This window comes from Chlorocebus sabaeus, chromosome 10, assembly GCF_047675955.1.
Source record: "Chlorocebus sabaeus isolate Y175 chromosome 10, mChlSab1.0.hap1, whole genome shotgun sequence".
In the NCBI taxonomy this organism is placed as follows: domain Eukaryota; kingdom Metazoa; phylum Chordata; class Mammalia; order Primates; family Cercopithecidae; genus Chlorocebus; species Chlorocebus sabaeus.
Genome location: NC_132913.1, coordinates 121,866,445 through 121,873,369, shown reverse-complemented (window position 1 = coordinate 121,873,369; position 6,925 = coordinate 121,866,445). Strand labels below are relative to the sequence as shown.

General features: G+C 50.8%; 1 pseudogene; it reads right to left on the bottom strand.

Moving 5' to 3' along the window:
* Nucleotides 1-5,276: 5,276 nt before the first annotated feature.
* On the bottom strand, nucleotides 5,277-6,925 carry LOC119625144 (small ribosomal subunit protein uS10-like; annotated as a pseudogene).

Sequence of the window (6,925 nt, the reverse complement as noted above, 5' to 3'; positions counted from 1 at the left end):
AAGCACACTTTCAGACAGACCAGGATTGCAGTGACCTCAGGATGGCAAATGAATCCACAGCGACAAGGCAGCAGTGGGGAGTGGGAAACACCAAAGACAGATGTCAGGTCCCCAGCCTCCTTTCTCCTTTGTCCCTTGCTCCCCTGAGTCACAGTTGAAGCTGTGCCCTTTCATGTCACTCAGTCAGGTTGATAGGAGACAACGCTAGAATGAGAGATATGAGAATACGGATAAAAGAAAAGACAGCCACAGAGGCTGGAAGCCGCATCTCAGCCCATGGACAGGTCATGTACTTGGAGAAGCCTGTGTGGCTCCTCCCTTCTCCAGTCACCTGAGTTTTGGCACAAGAAGCATTGACATAAGAAGCCAGTGGTGGCCGGGCACAGTGGCTCACGCCTGTAATCCCAGCACTTTGGGAGGCTGAGGTGGGCGGATCACAAGGTCAGGAGTTTGAGACAAGCCTGGCCAATATGGTGAAATACCATCTCTACTAAAAAATACAAAAATTAGCCAGGCATGATGGCGGACACCTGCAGTCCCAGCTACTCGGAAGGCTGAGGCAGGAGAATCACTTGAACCCCAGAGGCAGAGGTTGCAGTGAGCCGAGATGGTGCCACTGCACTCCAGCCTGGGTGACAGAGCAAGACACCATCTAATAATTAAAAAAAAAAAAAGAAAGAAAGAAAGAAAGAAGCCAGTGGTACAGGAAGTTTCATTACTGAGATTGTGGGCTGCTGACAGTGGAAAGCAATTTGGGGATTAGACAGAGGCTGAGCCTCAGGTCCTGGAGTCAGACCTCGCCTAATTTGCTTTTGTTCCCTAAACTTGTGTCCCTGTCTTTAAATTAAGATACTAACAGTAGGATAGCATGCAGCACGGTGCCTGCCCCCAAGCCTCAGCTCCTATCGCGTAATGTCCCAAATGCTTCATTCGTTCTTGGGTTTGTTTGTTTCTTTTGTTTTGTTTGAAATGGAGTCTTGCTCTGTCACCCAGGTTGGAGTGCAATCTTGGGTCACTGTAACCTCTGTCTTCCAGGTTCAAGTGATTCTGCTGCCTCAGCCTCCCAAGTAGCTGGGATTACAGGCATGCGTCACCATGCCCAGTTAATTTTTATATTTTTGTAGAGACAGGGTTTTACCATGTTGGCCAGGCTGGTCTTGAACTCCTAACCTCAGGTGATCCACCTGCCTCAGTCTCCCAAAGTGATGGGATAACAGGCCTGAGCCACCGCACCTATTCTTGGCCCATTCAAGCATCTGTTTCGTGCTGCTGAAAGCCAGAGTGAGTGCTCTGAGTGTACTGAGAACCACGAAGTGGCTCTGTGGAACATCTCGCATGAGGACGCTGCACGGGACACGGGCTTGTGGTTTTGGCTGAGGAAAGGCGCATCACCACTGTCCTGCACCCTGTGCCTGGCACACACCCCAGAACAGACATCGCTCTGCCTTCCTGCCCTTTATCGGAATGTCATCTAGTCAGCGGACAGCTGTCACGAGTCTAGAGCATGACAGACTGGAAGCAGATCCTGCTAAGATGCCTGGACAGGCCCTGAGAGGTGGGGCAACCTGCGAGCTGTTAGCAACACGCTGTCCAGCAGCAGGGACTTAATTTCATGAGAGGGAGTGGAGGAAGAGGTGGACGCCGACAAGGCCTGTTGTCAGCTCTGACACCCACGCACGTGAGCCCTGGCTTCCTGGTAATTTGGGAGGAAGGACTGCAAAATCCCATGTCAATAGTTTGCTTTGGGAACCCCCATGTCTTCAGAAAACAGGTGGTTCCATGGAAATGAAACATTGTTGCATAAGTAGCTGACCCTCTAAAGAGATTAAATGTTAGCAAAAGAAAATTCTAACATTGAAACAGAATTGGAAAGGAATGGGTAGACATCAGACAATGTTTCTTATTTTCCTCTGAGTCCTAAAAAGGATCTAGCAAGGTCTCCTTAGGGGAAATGGCATTAACCCATCAAGCAATTGAATCACTGAGTTTCTACTGCTCTCTCTCAGGTCCATGTGAACATAGAAGACCTGGGCTGTACTCCCACCCCTTTAGGCTATAGAACTCTGTCTTTCCCTGTTTAGAAGGCAGCTGTCCTGTTAATACAAAATTTAGGCAAACCTGAATCTTCCAAAGGGTGATACAGAACATGAACTGTTTAAAACCTTACCATTTTTTTCCTGAACATTTTATTCTAAAATTATTGATTGTATGTTTTTTAACTGTTAAACATTTTCATTGACTTACCCCTCAAATGGTTAAACTAGTTGAATGTAAATAAAGAAGCAGGTATTATACAATTGTAGTTTCCAAACTGTGGAAGAAAATCTTGTTTCCTGGGCCAGAAGCCCACACCTGGGATGCGTGAACACAAGGCTGCACAGACCGACGTGCTTCCCTGGGCCCCTGGGAACCAGCCTGCCCTCTCCTTCTCTGAGTTACTCTGGGAGCTTGAGGGGTCTGGGCTGACAGAGGAGGGCGTCCCACTGCAGTGAGAAACATGATGACTCACAATTTAATAATGCAACGAGAATACACTTGGAGTACAAGGTATTAGAACATGGGAATCTCAGGAAACGTGCACAGACAAACATGTCAGGAAAAACCATCCATTGTGGCAATCTCTGCTCTGCTTAAGGCACCCTTTTTCTCGTAATTTGCTGCAGATTAACAATTGCAGCCAGGAAGCACTATCATTGGAATAAAAAGAAACATACTTCTCTTTATGGTGTATCTTTGAAAAGAGACGTGCACCATGGTTTTCTTGAGAGGGATGTAGAATAAAGCTGGCCCAGAGGGGTGTTTTGGCTCCTTTTTAGGTTTGTAAATATCTCTCAATTTCAGCAGTGCTCTCTGTGCTTATGTAGGTTCTCTCTGCCCCCTGTATTTTTCCTAAACCTTCCTGAGCTCTCCTAACCTTGTTTTCTCTCCAAGCCTTGAGGCCACTTTGACTTCTGGGTGATTCGGAGACTGGCTGCTTGCAGCTCCAGATAGGATGATGACCAAGTGCCCCAGGAGGTGATTTTTACTAGGAAAAAATGCAGCAGCTCTCTCGTTTGGGGGTGGAATGTTACAGCAACCAGGAAATCTGGTGATATCATTCAGGGGCTTTCAGGCTGGGAAAGGCGTCACTCAGGCCTCTGGCTTCAGCTTTGAATAGTATGGTCGGGACACGTTGCAGTTCAGCTTCATCAGCATTCAGCGACCAGAGCGGGGTGGTGGAAAAAGGCAGTGGCCTTAGTCAGGGGGCCTGAGTTCTGATTCTGTTTCTGCTCCCAGGACCAACCACGTGATTTGCAGGGTCTGGTGCGAAAAAGAAAACGCAGGGCCTCTTGTTCAAAAATGACTAAGAATTTAGAGATGATAGCAGCAGATCCTTAAACCAAGAAGGGCCCTTGTGAGGATGGGTCCCTATGTGACTGCCTGGGTCACATGCCCATATGCAGGCCTTTTTGCAGGATCTTGATCCCTGTGGAGTGTGTGACTCTGAGCTTCAGCTCCTTCACCTGGAAAATGAAGACATGCGGCAAACAGAGCTTCCCTCTCAGCTGCACAGTAGGTGCTCCGCTCACGATGCGGGGAAGTGGGAAAGGGGCCCAGCCATCTCAGCAGCCCCTAATGGGGTTAGGATTTGGGGAGCCCAGGAAATTGCACCCTGAGTTTGGAACAACTGACAGAGACCAGGGAGGAGCCAATGAAGATCAGATGCAGGCCCTAGTGCTGCCGAAGCTGATTGCAGAGCCTGCAGCCACCACGGGCTTCCTGACCCCAGACCCCAGGAGAACGGACCTGTGCCTGCAGCCCCTGGCAGCTGGACAACGCAGGCAGCACATGTCTCCACGGGGGCAGTGGGTCTGGGGAGACCCACGCTCTGTCCTTCATAAAAGGGCAGGCGTGAGTTCCCTGCCTGTGAGTTCCCTCCCAACTTGCCCATCAGATCAATCCCCCACCTCCACTGAAAGCCTCCAGAGGCCAGGAGCACTACGTCCATCAAGCTACTTTCAACTAGAAGGAAATCTCTGAAGCAGACAGTGCACCCCCAGTGGGTGTGAGACAGGACTGGCTGTGGTGCCAGCATCTCCCCAAGGAGATTTGTTTCGCAATGGTTGCTCCCTTTATTTGGAATGCCATGCTCCTCCCCGTCTGCCTGGATAACTCTGAGGTGTCCTCTCAGACTCTGTTTAGATCCTTCCCCTCTAGGTTTTCTGTTGACGCCCTGGGTTTTCTGCACCCAAACCCGTATGATGCCTCATCCTAAGTCCACGTTTTGCTTCCTCTCCCCCTCGTTAGGCTAAAGTTCCCCAAAGATGTTATAGGTGCTTCCTGTTTTCTCGATTGATAAATGAATGAATTTGGAATCTGTCGTGGCGTTTGCTTTCCTGGCTTAAGCCATGGAGGGTCGATTCCTTGCTCATGTCCATATTGTTGGAAGCACAGGCAGGATGTGAATGAGCAGAAAAGGAAGGCCACTGAGCCAGGCAGAGCCATGGAACAGCAGCCATTGGGACAGACAGAAAGACACGGGGCAGTGGCCGTCCAGACAGAGAGACACAGGGCAGCAGCCATCGGGACAGACAGAGAAACACAGGATAGTGGCTGTCGGGACAGACAGAGAGACACGCGGCTGCAGCTGTCAGGACAGACAGAGTGAAATGGGACAGTGGCCATTCAGACAGACATACATGGGGCAGCAGCCTTCGGGATAGACAGAGAGACATGCAGCTGTGGCTGTCAGGACAGACAGACACGAGACAGCTGCCATCAGGACAGACAGAGAGAAATGGGACAGTGACCATAGGGCCAGAGAGACACGGGACAGTGGCTGTCTGGACGGACAGACAGACATGAGACAGTGGCCTTTGGGGAAGACAGAGAGAAATGGACAGTGGCCATCAGGACAGAGAGACACGGGACAGAGGTCATCTGGGCTTGGGTGAAGGGCCAAGAAGCACTGGACCTGTTCAATGAACCTTAATTTCTTATTGGGAATAGGCACCATCTCAGCCTTATGAAAAGGCTGCAATTTATCGGATGGAGAGATTGTGTCTTAGAAACATGACTAACTGGTGATTTTGGTATGATCCGTGTGTTTGGGCCACCTGACTGTAGGGAAACCAGGGTCAAGATAATAGTTGAATGGTCACACGCAGTGCTCCTAGGCTACTGTCTACACCTGCTATTCTGGGAACTCCATTTGCTTGTTGTGAAGTCTCTCTATTTCCTTTTCCTTTTTTTTTTTTTTTTTAACAACTAGTAATTAATTTACTAAAATAGTTGACTTAAGCAACTGCAATGGTGACTTCCACCTCAACTCCTGGCTCAGTACTGATGGAAGTCATCGCCTGACAACCTCAGCAGGACTGTGCAAGTCAGTGAGTCGCTTGTGGATTCTCATCTGGAAACCATCCCGTGTCGTAGAACCTTCACCACAAGGAGTTTTTCTTCTAGCGATTCTCAAAGCCTTGGTAGGCATCCTAACTGGTCCTTTCACTTTCAGGTTCTTTTCCTTTGCTCCTCCCAGCAAGTCAGCGCACACCTTTTCCAGGGATTTTACACTGCGGCTTGTTAGAGTGATTCGAACTGGGTGAATTGCCACCTCCAGCTACACGGGTGTTTTTCCGGTATCCTTAAAAACCACGACTGCTGCGCGGCTTCCTGGCTGACTTATTCCTGGGCCAGAGCGAACAGTGGTGAGTCAGGAGCAGGAGCGTGCAGATCAGCGACTGTTTCAAGAGGGCTGTCTCAGCAGTGGTGGAAAACAACATAGCCTCAGTGTCACCTACACCTGCTGTCTCCCTGCCTTCCTCCTGGGATGGGTGCTGTGAGCTGTCACTGGGGCAGAGTCTGGAAGCTGCTGTTGCTGCAGGAGGTCACGGGGGTGCACCGCTCTTTGCCAATGCCTGCAGTGCCTGGGTCGAGGCTGCCAGTGCCGGGGCCTGAGACCTCCTGTAAGGCAATGGCCTCCATCCCTGCAGACTTCACAGACACCAGACCAGGGCTCTGTGCCTCTGAGCCATGCAGCCAGCCCTTAACAGGACAATGCCCTGTTGGGGGCTCTGGGGATGTCGTGATCAGTAAACTCAGTCCCTCCCTTAAGGGCCTGGCAGGATCAATTGGCATAATCTGTGCTTTCACACAAACAAAAAGCGCCCACCTCAGCTTTGGGGGTTCAAGGATCCCCAGGAGAGAGCCTGAGCTGCGAACATTGGGCTCGAGTTGTCCAGGTGAAAAGTAGAAAGAGAGGCACCCAGCTGCAGAGACGCAGGTGAGGTCGGTCCCTGTCCTGCGCTCAGCTCTCCTCAGGATGCAGGCCAAGTCCCAGGGGCAGGACTCGGGCTGAGCTGAGGGGTGGACTGTGCTCAAAACAGCACTTCCCCTCTGGGCCCTGGACTAAGGGGATATCCCCCGGCTCCCCGGCCTTCCCTGAAGGCCCTTAGTCTGCTGTGCAAACAGCCCCATAGGGCTCTCCACAGGAGCTCGTGGAATACCAGGTCCACTGCCTTGGGGGTTTCCCAGCTGAGTCCAGCCCCCTGCAGGTCCCCAGTGCCCCTCCCTCCAGAGTGCACTTGTAATACACACAGCACCCAGCCATAACTTACCAGAGTAGGAAAGTCCTGTGTAAGGAGTTCTGGCTCGCTTTTTTTCATAATGTACTTTGTGTCTTTATTAAAACATCTCTTATCAACATCTTCCAATTTCGCCGTTTTTCCCCAGGCTTGCTTTTATGACAGTAAAAGCAGAGACACTCATATCCCGTGGCCTTCCTTGCACACTGGGTCTTCTCTGGCAGTGACCGGCATCATCGCTGACCCTCTACACATGCCAGGCAATGGAACTGTCCTGGCATCCAGTTTCCCCCTCCAGGGGTCTGCATGGGCGACACCATTGTGATTTTGGTCCTGATCATTGGCGGGGATGGTCCGTGCAT